The sequence below is a fragment of the Leptinotarsa decemlineata genome, unplaced genomic scaffold (assembly GCF_025532065.1).
Source record: "Leptinotarsa decemlineata unplaced genomic scaffold, Ldec_3_MD MMD2_tig00000008_RagTag_RagTag, whole genome shotgun sequence".
In the NCBI taxonomy this organism is placed as follows: Eukaryota; Metazoa; Arthropoda; class Insecta; order Coleoptera; family Chrysomelidae; genus Leptinotarsa; species Leptinotarsa decemlineata.
In genome coordinates this window covers 938,131-950,273 of record NW_027412537.1, presented here as the reverse complement: position 1 = coordinate 950,273, position 12,143 = coordinate 938,131, and positions in this window count along the sequence as shown.

The following is a 12,143-nucleotide window of genomic DNA, read 5'->3' as shown; positions in this document are numbered from 1 at the left end:
TAGAGTTCCAAAAAAATTTCATGAATCAAGAAAGAAAACAAATTACAAACTGAAAAAGACATTATACATTGAAATTCATTATATTAGTACAGAAAATTTATGTTATTCAAATCTTGCTCAACGTTTTGTTCAGACGAGTACTTTGCCTCTTCAGGAGAATTGTTCATATCAGAGTCCATTATATATTCAGCAGTGGAGATACTATTGAAGTTACTAACTACTGAAGCTAGTCTAATCTTGATACACTCAAATATATCAAAATAATTGAACAAATCAAAAAAATATACCTATAGTGAAGAACACAAGTTCAAAAACTATGAGAAATTATTCACACCTTCATTTTTTAAATGAAATAATCAGCTCACGAGAAGAACTCAAGAATATGGAAAATAATTCATCGAAATTAATAAAATAGGCAGTAATACAATATGTGAATTTCAAATTACCTGCCTGAATCATAAAATCTACAAAGTAATTCTTATAATTATTGGAGTTACCATTACGATTTCTCTTACCTTCCATTGAGAAGTTGAAACTTTTCGATTTATATAGTTATTAATGTCATATTTGTTTTGCGATGATAACAAAGGAAATATTTTCTTTGCTCTGTGTGAAAATGTGCTGACTGATGAAGTGGAAAGTTCAAAATCAACAACAGAAAGAGGTAGAAGATAGGGATTCAGAAAACATAAATTTCAAATTAAACGATGAAAATTCGAATATCAGCAATTGAATGACAAAAATTTAAATGTCTGGAATAGATATTGTTATACATCAAGCCATAATTTTTGAGTACAAGATAGTGGAAAACTTTCTTGTGAAAGTTTTTGATACATTTTTAGAGGGTGATTCACGTGGAAGCAAGCAATGACCCTTCGAACAGAACTATGAATATAAACGTTGTTTCTGTTCATAGTTCTCTAGGTTGATGCTAGAGTACTACACACAAATAATTTTGTCAGATAAAATGCAAGTACTCTAATATTTCAAGAAATTAGAGTCATTATGTCAGGCTGTTTGCCGTGATCTCTGCTGATATCTAAGATTTCACAAGGACGGTAACTCAGCCTACACTTTATCAAAACTAAAGATTCAACAAAAAATCAATATACGAGTAGACACATATGAAGGCAGCAACAATGAAAGTAATATGAGACCAGAATCTGTAATCAAACTCTCAAAACGTGTAATAAAAGAGGCAAATCTTCAACCAAGGAATTTTGTTGCAGTGTTACAGTTTTTTCTGGTACAATTGAATGGTATCTTCATTAAGAAAGCCATCATTCTCATCTCTGATTTAATTGAATAAATTTGAATCTTTCATGAAAGGTAGCAAAAATATAGCAATCATCATGAGGACCTATGCAAGAATAGCCAATTCTGAAGAGAAATATTGTATTTGTCTATGAAGAAATTAGAGTAAAAATTATTTTAAACGAAATGTTCTTTTGAGTTGAACAAGAAAGCTTATATTCAGCCAAGTAGATATACCGATGTATACTGACTCATAATTAGTGCAGAAAAGTTTTATTTTCATATGGAGACAATTTACAATAACGTTATAGAAAAAATGTAATCGTTCATGAAGTTTTACACAGTGGTTTTCAACATAATCTTCATTCGGTTGACACATAGCAATGAATATTACTAGAGTTTTTTTCCGACACCAAACCGTTATTTCAACACCTCGATAGGTGTTTCGATCACCAAGTGATCATTTTCAAGAGAAATATCAAAAAGTTTGATCTTCCTCTTGAAAATGATCACTTGGTGATCGAAACACGTGTCAAGGATTTAAAATTACGGTTTGGTGTTGGGAAAAAACTTCAGTAATATTCAATACTACACCAAAGGTTCCAAACATACATCACAAGTACCACATAGGAAATTTTGAAGCAACACCAATGTTGCAACAGATCACACAATTTTATATAGTACTTGATAAAATATTCATATTCTTCCATTAAAAAAATGGTTCCATATTATCTACAAGTTGAAAGGGTAGTACTGGAACCGCTGACGTAGAGTAAATACAAGACAATAACTGCTCCCAGACACCAAAACTGCAACCTTCTCGACGCTCGTTCCACCAAACAACTTGGCGTCATTGAGAGATGAACCACATCAGTTCCTAACTCTAAACTCGCCTATTTTCATCTAACAGGCTACACTTCCACTTCTAATCATACATCGATGGCTTCTTGGGTACAAATTTTCGGAAAATTTTCTAGATGAATTCTCAACGAAGTGAGGAAAAGCCATTAGGATATATCTGAATGTACTGACATTCTCTCTACAGATTTCAAATTTTAGACCCTGGTTGCTTCTAAACGGCAGGACTTTGTATCTAAACTTAATATTCAAGGACACATTAAAGACCTCTGTCTCAGATTTCTTTGTGTCAAATAATGCAAATACATTATTGACTAGACTTTTGGGTGCTTTCGAAAGTCTGGAAATAGCAAAATATGGACTGAGAACTACGAACACTAACAAAGTTTTTCTTCCAAAGAGTGTATTGTTTGCTTTTATGTGAATCAACCTATACAATTCATCGGGAACTTTCACAAGAAAGATTCTCGCTAACTTGTACTCAAGTATTGAGTTTTAATGTCATGTGCTTTTGTAGCTCCATATCTGTTTAAATCTGTTTAAAATCTGTTTTTCCGTTAATCAGCTGTCGCCCCCATACGAACGACAACTCTCAAAAGTTGAGAACTTGTGCGAGCTAAAGACTAACGGGGTCTTACCTTTTAACGTGTGATTCCTAATACGGTTGCAGAATCATTCCAGCTTCAACCAGATAAATTCTCTCGAGAAAAATATCTGGTCGAGGTGGGAATCGAACCCACGATCTTCCGATCGTGAGTCGGGCGCACTACCACCTCGGCCAATTCCACAACAATATCTCATTTGAATATTGTCTCGTACTGTATCGTGGTAGGTATATACCGATCGATACAGAATTTTGTACTCTGTGCATTGATGCTGTTAATTTTTTCCAAATTTCAATTTTTGCCCGTTATCAACTCATTAGTATATGATGTCGTTAAGCGATTTTCTGCGAATTTTTCTCTGCCAAGTGAAATTGAACCAAAGCGCCACCGAAACAGCCCAAAAAATGTACCTGACATTGGGCTATAAGAGTTTTAATGAACACACTGATCAACGTTGGTTTTCAAAATTCCATTCGGAATATTTTAGCCTCGATGATAGGCTCCGAAGTAATTCAGGACGAAGATTTGAGGACCCTGGTGGACACTGACCCATCACAAACGGAGCTGGGGATAACGGAAGAACTGGGCGTCAGCTCCCATGCGGTTTTTGATGGTTTGAAACGTAGTGCAAAAGTCAAAAAGCTCGTGGGGTGCCCCATGATTTTAACAATCGACAAAAATTGTCACGTTTCAAGGTTTGTTCTTCTTTGCTTTTTCTTAACCAAAACGATTCTTCGATCGGATCTTCACATGTGATGAAAACTGGATCCTCTACAACAGGAGACGTCCAGGGCAGTGGTTGGACACCGATGAGCCACCTGGGCACTTCCCAACAACAAAAGCCCACCAAAAAAATATGGTTACTGTATGGTGGTCAGCTGCTGGTGTGATTCATAATAACTTTTTGCAATAGGGCCAAACCATCACAGCATAGTCCTATTGTGATCAAATAGACGAAATGTACCAATAATTGCGTCAGCAGCAGCCGACACTGGTCAACAGAAGAGGTCCGACCCTGCTCCACGACAACATCCGTCTGCACGTTTTACAAACATCGTTCGAAAATTAAATGAATTGAGCTTCGAAGTTTTGCCTCACCCACAATACTCTCCAGACCTCTAGCCAACCGACTACCATCTTTTTTGGCACTTCGATAACTTTCTCATCGGTGAAACCTTCGCCAATCAGAAGCCAGCAAAAATTTCGTCGAATCCCGAGCACACAATTTTTATTTTAACGAAAGTATTCCACTTGTCTTACGTTGGCAATAGTGCACTGATTCAAATTGCGTTTATTTGGATTGAATAGAATCAGTATTTAGTTTAAAGTAAACTCGTAAAAACGGACAAAACCTCTGAAACAACCTAATAGTATGACTAAAAGTGACTTGATGTATGACTAAAAGTGAAAGTTGAAGTATACCCTGTTACATATGAATAGGCATAATTTAGAGTTAGGACTTAGTCTAGTTCATTTACTAATGACACCAATTTGATTGGCGAAACCCTCGTCGAGGAAGGTGTTTCATTTCTATAATTAGGGAGCGGTGCTTACTTTGAATGCTTAATTGTTTTCAACCATTTCTTGTTTGAGCTATCAGAAAACTGAAAAAAAAATTAAAGTTTCTCCTCAGATTCTGCTACAAGTTTTCTGTGCACGATATATTTTCAAAGAAAATCTTATACCTTCATTTATTGAAACTGTATTTCTCTTAGAACCAATTAATTAACCATAATTTGTTAAAATTCATTGATGAGATTGTAACTTGTTACTTTCATCAAATCGTCCTTTCAAGAAATGAAAAAGTTAGCTGAGAAATTAATAATTGTTGAAAAGTTATATTGATTATCCCCATTAAGTGTTATTGTTTCTCTAAAGTTCACACAAATACAAAACAGTCACAGTTTTGGAGTCCGAATGGAATGATCATTTCTAGAGTATCGATAAAAACTTCAAAAATAACACCTCTACCTACAATGATATTTATAACATTCAAATGATCCCTTTGGAAATCCAGAAACGTTTGTAAAGATTAGCATTTTCAGAAATGTTTAACGTGAAAATTTATCGATTTATAATCAAATACCACACCAGTTTTTCACATAAGTGAGGGCTTCCTTTATCAAAAGGTAGTCAGTGATTAAAAGTGACTTCGTATAGAATGCTTGATAAATATATTTATCAGCAATGGAGACTGAAAAATTAAATATGAATGTAGTTGTGTTCGTCTGAAAAATCAGGTCAACATGTATGAGTGAAAAAATATTTTTGGCAGCTGAAAAGAAAAATCAAATGGCTCCAGGTAACAAATAAAAGTGTTGAAATTATGTTTGCCTGGTAGAAAATTTCGAATATTACAATAAGCACTCTATAAATGGATAGTATTAATTGATCTAGGTCCAAATAATATATTTTGTATATACTGACAAAATCGGAAAACGCCATTTCTGATGTTCTTTTGATTTATCAAGTTTTAAAATACGATAACAGATCAAACTGACAATAAATACTGATATATTTGTATAGTTCCTTCTTCTTACATCTCAGGCGATATTGGAAAAGTCACAATATAAGTTAAATATCGTTTTGTATTGAAAAATAGTTGGAAGTGTAATAATTCAGTGATTAAAGACGCCTTTATAAAAATAGTAGATTAGTATTGTCCACGCCACAGACAAAAGAGAGATAGAAATGATAGAGATAGCATGAAAGCTGTGGTGAATATAATTATTCAAAAATTTCACGTAATATCCCTAACTACCTGAAATCAGAAACAGTTAAAAAAAAGTATAGAAAAAATTAAAAATACGTAAATAGTTACAAATTACATCAATCCAATATATAAAGATCAACATAGTTTTGCACAGTTTAAGTCAAAAATTTATTGATTTTTTGGTGAGGAATAATTTGCAATAAAAATTCACATAGAGTAGTTCAAAGTTTTTAGTTCTGCCTTTTATGTGGCTAACAGTTTTATAAACGATCTCATTTTGAAAATATTCCGCATGATACAGTCTAAACACACCAACTATTACTTTTTTAGATAAATCATGTATTTCACCACATAGTTCTGGAAATTAACTGACGATTTCCTTTCATGAGTTGATTAATGAATATGTGATATGATAATAAGTCCAGTTCAAACAAATTCTACTTCAGATGTTGATGAATAATATCAACATGTGAATGTATTAGTATGGGAGCCCAATAGGGAATTTTGGAATGTACTCAGGAGCGCCCGAATGAGATATGGGAGACATTTTGCACCCTGTTGAGTACCTGCACCATATTTGAGCCTTTCATATAGGGCCGCCAGTGTGCGGCAGTTGATAAAAATATTAAAAAAGCAATTAACTGAAATATTCGAGCGCGTCAGATTAGGGTATGATTTACATGCTGAAAAGTGTACATATCAGAGGCGCCCGAGTAATTTCTTTTTTATTTTAGATCCTCTCGTACGATGGCCCCCCCATAAAAACTGACAGAATAATATATCTCTGTCATCAGAGGCAATGGTCACTATCAATATCTGACGCGCGGAGAGTATTTCCATGTACATAATTACCTTTTGGACTTTTTTGAAATCCTGTGAAAATATATACATCACATTATTACCTTTTTGTTTTCACGCCATCCAATCTGCAAATTCCAATGTATGTCCACGTCGCTCGAGTAAAGCCCCATTAACATCATGGACTCCCCTAGTATTCAACTATTCAAAGTTTATCGAAGGTTGACCTTTGGCCATTATCTCGGTGTGCTATTTTTCATTTAAATACCTCACTCATCGTAAAGCAACAATATGAATTTGATATTACTTGCTGCTTGAAACATAAGGCAATTATCAAGCCTTGGCAACCATTGCAAGGCATTTAAATAGGTATTTTTTCTGAATTTAGAATCAGGAAAAGAGAAATCTTCATCCGAAAAAAAACCCTGTATAATCCATAATTAGAAGTTACAAAATGAAATATTCGCAGTAAACCTACAAGTACAAAGATCAAATAAACCTTCCATTGGGATTAAAGTCAATATAAACAACTAAAATGACATATATGGAATAACTGTTTTCTTTAGGGTTATTCGTTTCGCCGACGCGAGTGGTTAACATCTTCAAGGTCTGTGAAAACGGCATGAAAATTCAAAACCATAAGCAGTTTCAAAATATGGAAGAAACCCGCAAATCTACTGAATCGAATGGTGAAGATGGAATTTGACATATCGCCTTATATATGTTATAGAAGAGAAAAATAAGATCCTTGAGAGTTTATAATGTATCACACCAAATGTTCCATTCTTCAGAATATATACTTGTCGAGCCACTCACGTATGAGAGGTACCAAAATTACTGTAACTGCCCATATAATTATAATGATGTGAACGGTATAAAGTCAAACCTCCATCGAGAACAGTTATCATTTGGACAGAATTTAGTACAATACCCTTGGCGATGCCAGCAATTTCAAATTGAAAGGTAAGACCATTGTTTTTAAGTCTTTTAAAGGCTGTATATAAGACTATTAGAAGTTACTCTTATTGTTTGGCCTACTCTGCAGTTAAGAGGACTTCATTGCAATTCTTTGTTATCTGTCTATTTCTTTTAAGTATGGGCAACACTGTATCCTCATCGACTCATTGCATTTTCAACCATCTTTTCTACAACTAATGTCTGGTCAAATAGCCCCACATTGTTCAGGTGTTATAATTCAGATTGTAATCTCATAATTATTGAGAGCTGATATCTGCTGTCGTTAAACAATTTCTTGATCTGAGTCTGTATAAATGAGTTTGCTACTGCCACAAACCATTCAGTGGGGTACGTGGGGTAGCTCATCCATATCACTCACAATCATCAATTTTTCCATTTCCTGAGTGTCTTGAACTCTGTCAATTTTGTTTCAACCTCTCGTACTCTCAGTTCTATACGGCACAGTCACAATGTCACTTCTAGGTTCGTTGTTGCTTTGAGTCCGGCCTAGATATGTATGAGAATATTTATCCGCTCAATTAGTTAAGGCCTCAAATTATTGGTCCATACTGCAGAATTGCATACACTCCCATCTGAGACAGACCCTTATATGCGGTCTTGGCAATCCATCGATATCAGTATGAATAATTCTGAAGACACCATATCACTATCCTTAGAAATTGCGACATATTTTCGTCAATTATACTTGACTTATCTTCAGGAAAATCACAAATCAAATTCATATACATATGTTAGACTGATATTTTCTTTCGTCCCCAGATATTTCTACTGAGAATAATTATTCATCTCCAACGGATGTTTCTGATTGTAACATATACATTCAAACTTTCCGAAAACATGTCACTTTAGGAATTTGGTTGAGCGTGCAGTTCATAACAACCAATATTTCTGAGTCGCAAACAAGGACTCAACAATACGAAACTTCTGAAAGATAAATATACTATTGAGAATTTTCAGTGAATTGCATTAGCTCGAGTGACGTATCGTAGAGTGCTGTTCCAGTTCCCGGGTTACAAATTTCCCTACCGAATGGAGATCACACTACTCTTGAATTGTCTCTTCCGCTAAAGTTAGGAATAACAGCGCGAGAAATGAATGATGCTGCTGTGGAAGGCTGTTATTTAGAAAATATTATATGAGATAATTTTTCTATTTAGAATTTGATAAATGTTCAACTAACTGATGTTTTTGTTAGGTTTACTAGCCCCTTTTCTACATGAGCTATGTGAGAATAAGATATAAATTAGCGATTTTTTTTAAATTAAACGGTCCATTCAAAAAGCAATCACTACAAAAATGTTTGACTTCAAATCTACTATATTGAATGAAAAGTATAATTATCAGTGGATGCGTGCCTGGAATCCTCGGTTCGAACCCACTTTCGATCAGGTATTTTCCTTTGGATAATTTATCCAGTTCGAAGAGGATTCATTCTGCTACGTTACCTAGCTGACGGGACTGCAAATAGTTATGATCGTCGAAGTGTTACTAAAAGCCCTGAAAGCCAAACTAATAGTCATTGTTGTGCCATGTCATTGACACACAAAAAGAAGTATAGTTATCACAAATTTTTCCTTTTTCCTTCCTAATAACTCAGGCAGATACTACAATGTCGTAAAATTTTCTCTGTATCCTCTCAAACTGAATTAAGTCTTTTCACGCTTCAGATAGTATCAGTCCATTGTCCGTCATACAATATGTTTGTTTATCAGCTATAAAATTCAATATATCTAAACCCTGATAACGAAATTTTTTCAGCTATAGACGATACAAGCGCTGCACATGCATATTGCCTTCGCATTTCACAAGGCAAATGGTTTGGAGTCACAGCCCAAGAAAAGCATTGTAAACCTGCTAGTATGAACATCTTCAATACCTTGAACTATTGCAGAGTTTCCTCACAGCAAAGTATTGGCGAGTGCAACATGCAGCTTGTTGAACATATACAATTCTAACTTATATTTCGTTTATCACTCTTTCTTGCTTGCAAGTAAAATCATGAAATATTCCCAAAAGTTCGTAAATCTGAAGATAAATCCCAAATTTTCTCTATGCTGTGAATTCCTCCAGAAAATCAATCAATTCAACCAGGAAATGAGCCCGTCTGTAACAAATATCTTCTAATCTATTCCCGTTTTTCAATATTGTTGACAGACGTTCTTTTGAGTATGTGTTTCTGAATGTTTCGCTTATCCGAGTGGTTTGCATTTCCAAGAGTGGAAATCAGGTGTTGAGTTGATGGAAACACCAGCACTATATAGAATATAGAAAGTGCCAAAATCCGTCTTATCATATATTCCAGAATTTAACGAAATGATTGCGAATGTACTCCCAATATTTTAGTTTTTTTATCCACCTTTTGTAGGAACCCGATGAAGGGTTCAAAAGGGTCAGGTCTAGTTTGGTACAAATCTGAAACTGAGGTTTCATTGGTTGGATTTATATAGGGAAACAGAGCATGAAGTGATTTATGTTTCATCATTGAATAATTAGGACCAAAAAATGGAAACTAATTTTCGAGAAGATTTTGGATTGACCTGCAGGTTTCGTAGTTGAAATTGTGTTTATTTTGGCATTTGACATAAACTGACATGAAGATCAATTGAAAATATGTATCTTTGTTCATTTGTACAATTTATAATTACCCTATGCAGAAGACAAGACCAGTGTCAGCGTATGGTTGAACCTTTATAATTTCAGTTCTCAAAAAATCGTCAATACTCAATGAATAGGGAGTTATAGATTATCGTTCTTTTCTTTAAAACATAATCTTCCAGTCTTACCTGAAATATTATTATTATATTTATCAAGAAGGTACAATATAAATATTACTGGAGTTTTTTCCCAACACCAAACCGTTATCTTAACACCTCGACACGTGTTTCGATCACCAAGTGACCATCTTCATTAGAAAGATCAGTTTGATCTTGATCATCTTCAAGAGAAAGATCTTTCTCTTGAAGATGATCACTTGGTGATCGAAACACGTATAGAGGTGTAAAAATAACGGTTTGGTGTTGGAAAAATACACCAGTAGTATTCATTACATCAACAAAGGCTCCAAACAGTGCATCACAGGTACAAAATACATAAATAGTACCAGAATCATACCAAAATTCAGTGTCGGGAACAAAAAGCTATCGTGACACAGTCAGTTCAGAAGGCCTACATAATATCTAACAATAAGATTTGAAAACACTTTTGAAACCTTTGCAGTCCAGTAGTACTATTCAGTAGTTCTCGTAATCTATCGGAACAGGCGATAATTTCGTTGTCAAAATATACCCAATACACCTTTTGGTACTACATCCGAACATATTTAAAAACTATACCCAGAAAATATTCTCTGGTTTTCGACAGGCAAGTCGTAAGTTCCTCTATAGTATCATTATTTTTGATATTTCATATTCAAGAAAAAAAGTCCTTTCTGAAGAATACTTTTTGCTGCTGTTCAGCGATACAGAAAGCAAATTTATTTGTGAAACAATTTGCATCCTATTCTACAGTTGACTTTCACCAAAAATAAGGTACTCTCGCAACTCTGGGTGAAATCCAAAATACCAAATTTACTTAACTATTATTGAACTAAAACATCTCAACATCAACAAAGCTTCTGATCCTGATGAAGTACCTATGATCATACTCATGCACCACTGTTTTGTAGACTCCTCAACTTGTCTTACTAAAAAAGACTTGCCTCCTTCTTGAAAAACTGATTGTTTTCAGCCTACACTTGGAAACGGTTAAACAAATCTTCTAAATAACTGTAGACCAGTTGTTTTATTATGTTATGTAACTGTAGACTAGGGAGGGTGAGGAGGGTGCCCACAGCACTTAGGCCACATGTGACTCAATGTACATACTCCCGAGGAGTTGTTCTACCAGGTCATCGTCCATCCTGTCCTTTCCAGGAAGGTGAAAAGATCACTAGGAGACCTCTCCTTTAAATCGGCAGGTGTAGGCCAAGACTCGCCGAACACACACTCTCTTATTGACGATAACCCCGGACACTAACATAAGACATGCCTGACAGTTTAATCTTCCTGTTCACACATCCTGCTCAGATGTGTGTCCACTAGCCCCATAATATGGAGGTGTTTCCTTAGTTGACTTCGGCCAGTCAGAAATCTCACTGCTAGGAGTTGGTTTTAGATATTTCTTCGGCATCAGCTTCCCAGGGTCGCCCAGGGTGATCCTGGCAAGATTGCATCCTTTGGTTTCATCTCATCTCTTTAGGGATTGAGCATGGGGGTTTCGTTTGGCTAGTTCCGCAATTGTCGAAGTCATCAGGCCGTAGGTAGCACTTCAACATTTTGAACAATTCATCAATATGATTTCCGGAAGTAAACATCAACTGACGATCTTATCGGATATTCCTCAAACTTTGAAACAAGTGCATGGAGAGGATAGTGCTTCTGATATTTCCAAAGCCTTTGACTGTATTTGGGATATCAAATTGCTTTTTGTAGCTCTCCAGCTTTCGCAAGACCATTCTTCACCAGTAACCATTTGTAATTCTCTTTCGAATACTTCCACCATACACGCTGGTGTTCTGCAGGATTTAATATTGGCTCAAATCATTTTTCTATTATAAATCAACGATCTACGCACGGGAATAGACAAAGAATTAATTATTGTGCCAACGATTGCACAATTTGTGCAATTTGTGAATATTTATAACAGATGAGTAGTGATTGGGAGACATTGAATAGGTATATAAACTGAGTTACATTCACAACTATCGAAAAATGTAAAAAAAATTATAATAATTATAATATTTCCGGTGTATTTGAATAAAACTCGTTACTAAAGTATTTATTTGATATAGAAAATGACTGAAAAATCAAAATACTGTTGAAACCAAGTTACACTTCCAACTACTCACCAAAATAATCTCACTTATCAGAGAGTGTAGAATGTTTTCCACCATCTTCTGA